We start from the raw sequence: 8,121 nt of genomic DNA on the forward strand, positions 1-8,121 counted from the left end.
TCTAGCTAAAGAGATCAGAAATGCCTTTGGAAGCTTAGGGGAGGCAAGAGAAAGGCAGGCTCCTTTCTTTGGAAGGATGCTAATGGGAAATGAAGCTTGACATGGGAGTGTGCAGTAGTAATAAAAAGAGATGAAAGGTGAGACGGACCAGTTCGCTCTTCAACTTCATTCTTCATCTCTAGACCCTGTTTCCCTCCAGTGGCAATCTAGCAGCTGCCTTTTCCCCCCTCTCTCCTTCATTTCTCTTCTTTTCCTGGAACACGTCTTAGAAAGAGAAAGACTTTCTAATGAGGGAAGACAAGCAGACATTAGCCCCTAGCACCAATTTTAGCACAAGCAGTTGAAAGCATCCCAGTTAGGCAGTGAACACTACCTGCAGGGCCCATCTGCTCGTCTTTTGAAATGTTTGGCCTTTGCATTGAAACTTTTTTTTATATAACCAAGCCTTCTCTTTATCAAAAGGACTCTCTTGGGCAAAGGCAAGAGGTTGCGCTTTCTAAATATTCGTTTGCTCTGGGCAAAAAAAAAAAAAAAAAAAAGGATACGATGTTTTCTAAATTTACAACATGAATTCCTCTGGATCATCTAGTTCTCGTGCCGTTCCCTTCCTGAATGTGGGAGATGTCCAAGGTGCTGGAGGGTAGAGACACAGAGGTGGGTTAGACACAAGCTAGTACTTTAAGAGTTTAGTTTAGGTGAGCAGAAAAAGGCACACACACAAATAACTTTAATGTAAGGTAGAAAGTGATTGCTGCAGCCATCACCAAGGGGCAGTGGCAAAAGAGATAAGTAATAAGGCGTTCTTTTTGGAATCATTTAAAGAGATTTTCAAAATATGTCAAACCCCTTTTTCACTTGATATTCTTATTCAGAATGATTTTTGTTTATTTCTATGTTGGCTGATTGGTGGATGGGTGGGTGGGTGGATATGAGGAGCTTCAGTGCCTCTTGACAGATAGCCAGCTAGCTAGCTAGCTAATAAATATATGTATTTCTATATCTATGAAGACATAGATATTTGTATAAGCATGCAAGTGATATAGATATGGCCAGGCAACCACAGGAACTAACCAAGTGATATATTCATTCAGTCAAGAAATATTTCTGGAGTACCTACAATATGCCAGGCACTGTGCCCTGGTCATAAAATGGTGACCAAAAAGGACATAGACCGTGTCTTCATGGAACTTTGAAACAAAGTTTGGAGAAAATAGAACTTAGCCAAATAATTATGCAAGTAAATACAATTCCAAAAGAGAAAAATAAAATCCCAAAAGATCATATGGATATAGGGGAATTGTTCCCGCCTAGAATACATGGAGAAGGGTATCAAAGAAGATTTCATAAATCAAATGCCATTTGTGCCAGTTTTCTAAACTGTATAAGATTTGATACTGAATAGTGGTAGGAGAAGGGTGTAGTGTGAATGCTGGAAAGAGCAGGGTTGACTATGTTCTAGAAGAATGGAGAGTAACTGAAGTCTTCTGAGTGGTGGAATGATTAATCACATTTTAGAAAGTTCATTTGACAGCATTGCAGGAAAGAAGGGAGGGCCAGACAGGAGGAAGATAGACCTTTGGGAAGCTACCAAAATATAAAACAGAAGAGCAGTGGCAGTGGAAATGGCAAGAAGGAAATTGCAAAAAGAAGCCTTGCTGATTTATAATCCTTAGGGTTTGTCAGTCATTAGATGATGGGCATAGGGTGAGGGAGTTGGAGAGAGAGAAAGGAATAAAAAAACAATCTCAGTTTCTACCCTGGAAACATCGAAGTAGAGACTTTCGTAATGGAGGTGGGGGTGAGGAAGTAAAGTGATGGAGAAATCCCATTTGGGGCATACTGACTTATCAACACAGACACTCAAAATGAAGAAACCCACCTGATGGCCAACCGCTACTCTTGTTTTCTGTCTCTTCTCTCACTCCTACCCTCTGTGCTCAGCATCCGTATTAGAGGTTGTAAGTTGCCATCATTTTTGGTAAGTTAGAAAACATATCCCAGAATATGATCAGTAAGTTCATTCCCATCCAGAGGCCGGGTTAGCAATGAAAAGTGACTCTGTGCAATTAAGCAGCCAACACCCAGCCCAGCACCTATCGACACTGCTTCCTGCCATTCACCAGCTGTGACCTTGGGCAAGTCCCTTCACCTCCCTAAGCTTCACTTTCCTCATCTGGAGGAAATGGGGTAATTACAACTACTCCGTCTACCTCGAGAGAGTGCCAAAGGCTTCTGAAAGAATCCCGACAAAAGGCGATGAGCCTCTGCCTGCACAAAGACAGTGGCAATTGGGGCAAGAGCCATAAGCTCTAAAAGGCAGCTAAAGGAAGAGGAATACTGAGAGCATGTTAGACCAGAATGGAAGAGCAGAAAGACAAGTAGACGTCCCCCGAGCATCTACATGTTCCTTCACTGTTCATCAAGAGCATGTTTTGAGAGTAGAACTCAGAATCTTAAAAATCTTAGAAGGTGAGGAAGACCAGCATGATGGTGGCAGAGTCTGCTGGTAGCCTCTCAGCATCCAGTCTCTCCTTTTCAGTAATTACTCTGGTTTTCCACTGAGCACCAAATGAGTCAGCTGGATTTCCCAGCCTCTCCTGCAGCTTGGTGTGCCCAGATGTCTCAGTCCTAGTTAGTGAGAAGTCAGCAAAAGTATGTGTGACTTCCAGAAACTCTTCTTAGAGAACTCTCTTAATCCTTTTTTTTTTTTCTACTCAGACTGCAGATGCAATGGTTGGAGCTCCAGCAACCATCCTTGTCCTGAACCTGGCCTTGAGAATGGAAGTCACACAGTAGAGCAACAAAAGAGAAGTTTGGTCCCTGATCCCTGGGATTGTAATTCCCTATATCTCAGGCTGCCTACCTTAGATATCTGTTAGGTGATTTTATTAGGTTCTTACTGCTGCTCTGACAAATTACCATAATCTCAGTGGCTTAGACAACATTATTTTTTTAAATCTTATGTTCAATGGCTCAGAAGTCTGATAGGGATCTCACTGGCCAAGATCAAGGTGTCATAGGATACGTTCCTTTCTGCAGGCTATAGGGGAAAATCTGTTTCCTTATCTTTCTAGCTTCTAGAAGCTACCTACATTCATTGGATTATGGCCTTCTTATTCTGTATTCAAAGCCAATTCTCAAAAAAAAACAAAAAAAAAAAACAAAACAAAAAAAAAACAAAGCCAATTCTCCTCATGCTACCTTCACTCTGGTTCCTTCTTATGATCCCCTCTTCCACTTCTAGGGACCCTTGAGAATACATTGGGCCTATGTAGATAATCCAGGCTTATGTCCATATTTTAAGATCAGTTTATTAGCAACCTTAATTCCACCTGCCTCCTTAACTCCCCTTTGCCATATAACCTAACATATTCACAGGTTCTGGAGATTAGGACATGGGCATCTTTGTGAGGCCGTTATTCTGCCTACCACAGGGGTAGAGAAACAAACTTCTGTCTTATCCAAACCACTGTTTTTCAGGTTGTTGTTGTTGTTGTTGTTGTTGTTGTTTTCCCACAGCTGAGCCTAACGTGTTCCTGTGATAGACAATTACTGAATATCCACTCTGTATATGGCATTGTTGTGCATGGTGGTGCTACCTATGATCTGATAACCCTGGTTGGTTCTGATACCCGTAATCCTCCAGAGAGTATGAGACCCACCCCCCAATAACATCCGGCCCCAGAAACACCCACATGCCTGCAATGATGTCACTTACTACCACAGGAACAAGAAAGAGGCTGCACCCCTACCAACTGACCACACTCCTGCCCCCCAACATCTGCAGACCTGCCTCAGCGCAGTGAAGGAAATTGAGTCCCAAAACCAGGAAAGGATGTGCCCAAGTTCCCACAGCAAGTTCATGGCACTGTCAGGACTCGAACCCACATCTCTGAATACCACTCCTGCATCATATCACTTCCCTTGAGCCAATCCAGTTTTTTCAAGGAAGAACATATTGGGCATACTCCCACAGCTCCATGGCCCCACGTACTCAGGTCACAAACCAAACTCCATGTTTACCTTGTCGCAGTGATTCTAATAACACCAAATGTTTACAGCATTTGCCTGGATTTTCTGTATTCTCCTATCTCTGAACATACATAGTAAGATTCTCTATCCATTTTCCTGGTCCTTACACTGTTATGCTTCATTTCTCATATTTGTTAAATAGGTAACATGGATATAAGAAGACTAAGTTGGGACACCTGGGTGGCTTGAGTTTCTGCCTTCAGCTCAGGGCGTGGTCCCAGGGTCTTGGGATCGAGTCTCAGTTCCCTGCCAGGAGCCTACTTCTCTCTCTACCTATGTTCTGTCTCTCTCTGTGTGTCTCTCATGAATACATAAATTAAATCTTTTATTAAAAAAAAAGAAGAAGAAGACCAAGTTAAGGGCTCAGGCCTGGGATGTTATATGTCCCAGTGTCATTTCCAACTTTGCCCTCATCTCTCTGGTTGTCAGCATTTCCATTTTAAAAAATGGGAGACAGCCAATGTGCTTCAAAGCAATTGTAAAGAGCAGCTAATAAAACTCATTGTAAAGCACATTAGCACCATACACAGTGTAATCTAACTGCTAGTAATAAAACATTGAGCACTAGGAATCTAACTCACCCATTTGGCTCTGAGTCATACTCCCTACTAATGCTGAGTAAAAGTGAGGGAAAAAAAACCAGGCCAGGACACAGAGCTAGGAGATGCCTAACAGTCAACCTAGCATAGAGATGTACCGGAGAGCCTAGAGGCTGGGAAGACCTTCACGAAGCCACTTGATGAAACCCTTTGCTCTGCTATTCTTAAAGATCTGATTTCCCAAGCCCTCTTTGGTAACTGTTTCTGGGTTACACATCCCGGATAGTTGGAAAGACTTCCCTTATGCAATTTGAGTGAGTTTGCTTTGGCTCTGTCTTCAATGGGAATGGAAAGAAAGCTATTCACACACACCCCCATAACCCCAGCCTTACAGTAATATCCTTTCTGATGCCTGGTGCCTGGTATTGAGGTAGTCTTTCCGTAGCATTTCCCAATGCTTACTGTACATAAATGCAGTGGGTTTGGCATTGTTTTTCTTTTAAAATCTGAGACTTTTTACACTCAGTAAAAAAAATGCTTGAGTCTGAGAATCTTAGAACTAGATGAAGTCTTAGAGATCACTTCTTCCAAACATCTAGATTTTGCATATAGGAAGGTTGAGGTTCCAATGTGCCTGGTGTTGCTTAAGGTCATGGTCATAATGTTGAGACAAAGAACTATAAACAAGGTCTAAAAAATTTTGATGATAATGTATCACTGAATAATATTTAACATGCTAATTTCTAATTTTTGCATTCTTCACATAATACCTCCTGATATTTGTATGGTATGCTGATATTTATTTTGAGCATAAGCAATCATCTCCCCTTCTTGTATAATAGTTGTTTACTCTTCTTCTGTCAGAGAACTCATTTTCCCTCAATTAAGTATAATCCTACACACCCATGTCAACTTCTCTAATTTAAGGGGTCATCCTGAATTGTAATTCTACTTTATGTGGCTTCATCTAACCTATATGGAGCAGCTCCTATAAGCCAGGAACTGTCACATAGGACCTCATTTGAGCCTCAAAACAGACTTATCTGCATGATATTAATACTCACGTATTAGCGTTGAAATAAAATGTGACACAGGAAGGTAAACCTGCAGATGTAACATTGGCCATCTGCTGACACCTGAGTCTTTTGGTTTGTGTTCATGACATGACATCTAATATAATGTCAGCCATCCCACCTAATTTTCTTATAGTAATAAGTCAAGGAATGATGCTCTTTTTCCATTATCACCACCATGGATATAAATATTAAGTAGTGTAATTAGCCAAGGCTGATACAAAGAGGATGTTACACACTCTTCGAGTTGAAGATGAATGATAGCTTCAACGTTCCCCCAAATGTAGGTCAATGAGAAGAAAGTATTACCTTTCCTTTTACCAGGTAGTCACTGATATAGAGGTAAGGCAGAAATGCAGATGGTAGAGTGTGATTAGAGTCTGGACCAAGGAGAGATCATTTCTAAGGGAGGTTAGGAAAAAATGCCTTGAAGAAAGGGCCTAGGGTTCCATCAATGGGAGGATTCAAGGAGGAAGATATTAGAGGAGAGGCAGTTGAGTCAGAGGATAGGTACCCGGACCCAAAGTGAGGAAGGATTTGGGGAGAGAAGTGAAATGATACATAAAGTAGAAATAATTCACTAGAAAAAAAAAAAGTTCTAGGTTTCCATGTCTCTGAAGGATGATCCAATCACAGACAGTAGGACTTGCTCTGTGAACTTAAGATTCTCAATATCAGTTCAGCCACCAAGTCAATAGTGATCTCAGAGAACCAGGATCACAGCCAAGAACGAGATGCATCTTTTCTAACAATTAGACCTGCTCGATAGTGTCATGGCTTTCTCTTGAAGAGCTGAGACTCCTATCAGGGAAAATAAGCTGGTCAAAGCCAGGGAACCCACAGCCCAAGGAGCTGGGTTATAGAAGGTATCTCCGCCCCCTGTGGGGGTGCGCTTAGATGAACTTCAAGGGCACATCCATTTCCTAATTTCTAAGATTCCAAAAGTCAAGGGACCAAACACAAGAAGGAACTTTTAAGACCTGAGAACTGCCCCAAGGGCGATACATCTCCTCAGAGGACTGGCCTGCCCTGTGCCAATGATGCTCTGCCTCTGTGTAGAGAGGACAATTTCTGAGGCATCTTCCAACCCAGGTCTTAAACTAGACCCAAACAAGTGCTTTAGCATCTTGCATTTTTTATGCCAAAGAATTCTTCAAGAAAAGTCTTAGCATTCTTTCTAATCTTCTATCTTAAATTTGTATGATTGTTGCACTACAGATGGATTTTATACTAAATATATATGATTTGGCTAGCAAACGTGTGCTTTGATTGCATATACTCCAAGCGTATGTTTATTAACTAATTTTTAATAGTCACATATATATAAATTAGCTAATTTTAAAGTAATTATATCTAATCACATTTTTGTAGTCTTGTTATAGTTTCTGTTACCTATTCATGATCTTATTTAATTCCCATGCCATGGCTAGTGTTATTACTGCTCTTAGAATAAGGAGAGCAGGCTTATACTCAGGGCTATGGGAGCTTGAGGTCACCCTAGTGACCTGACGTGCCTCCCCATAAAAGTCCCATCTCCTGACACCTGCTCCAGGGCTCCTTACACCCCCACTCTGGGCCTCCCACAGTGACTCAAGGCACTCTAGCATTGCCACAGTTTTCTGAGGAAGAAGCTAAGGGAACAAAAGGTCAGTTGATTGAGCCTAAAGTCACAGAGTTCATCTGTGACTGGGCCAGATCAGCTTTGAAAATGTAGGCACAGAGTCTTTATTTTTGAATATCACTCATAACTCATTCCAGGTCATTCATCTACAGAGACCTGGAGTTGTAAATTCTCCAAGTCCCCTAACCACAATCGCTGAGTCCCCGATCTGTCACTCTGAGTACCAGAGATTCCCTACTATTAATAATAAGCCAAAGAATGAAAACCAAGATCCATTTCTTAAGAATATCAGTCATTTCCATATACCTCTGTACTGCAGATTTGCAGATCACACACCTTGGCTGGGTTATTAAATATTGACATCATCTTCCCAAGCATCTTATTACTGGTTCTTTGCCCCTAAAATGAATATTGGGTAAAATTCTCTAGTAAAAACCATAAAGGAAGTCAATTACAACGAAAGCATCTAAAAAAAAAAAAAAAAACACAAAACAAATATTCTATTTTTCTAGTCACTTCTCTGAGACCTCCCATCCTTCTGTGTTTCTGAAAAGCAGCCTACCTCTGTGCCCTAAAATACCCAGACTTTCCCACTTGCAATCCTCTATTCATGTAAATGTCTCAGCCTGGAATGCCCCCTTTTCTGTATTCTCAGTCTGTAAGATCTTACTAATTATTGAAGGGCTGGTTCAGCATCTCCCTGTATGAAGCCTTTCCTAAACTCCCATTGGGATGAATCCCTCTTTTCCCCAGCTTTAACTTCACTCAGACTGCAGAACTGGATTTTCTGTTACATGTCTGTCTCCTATACTAGACCATGCCTTCTTGAAGACCCAAATCAAGTGGTATTCACGTG

The sequence above is a fragment of the Canis lupus genome, chromosome 31 (genome assembly GCF_048164855.1).
Source record: "Canis lupus baileyi chromosome 31, mCanLup2.hap1, whole genome shotgun sequence".
NCBI classification, from domain to species: Eukaryota; Metazoa; Chordata; class Mammalia; order Carnivora; family Canidae; genus Canis; species Canis lupus.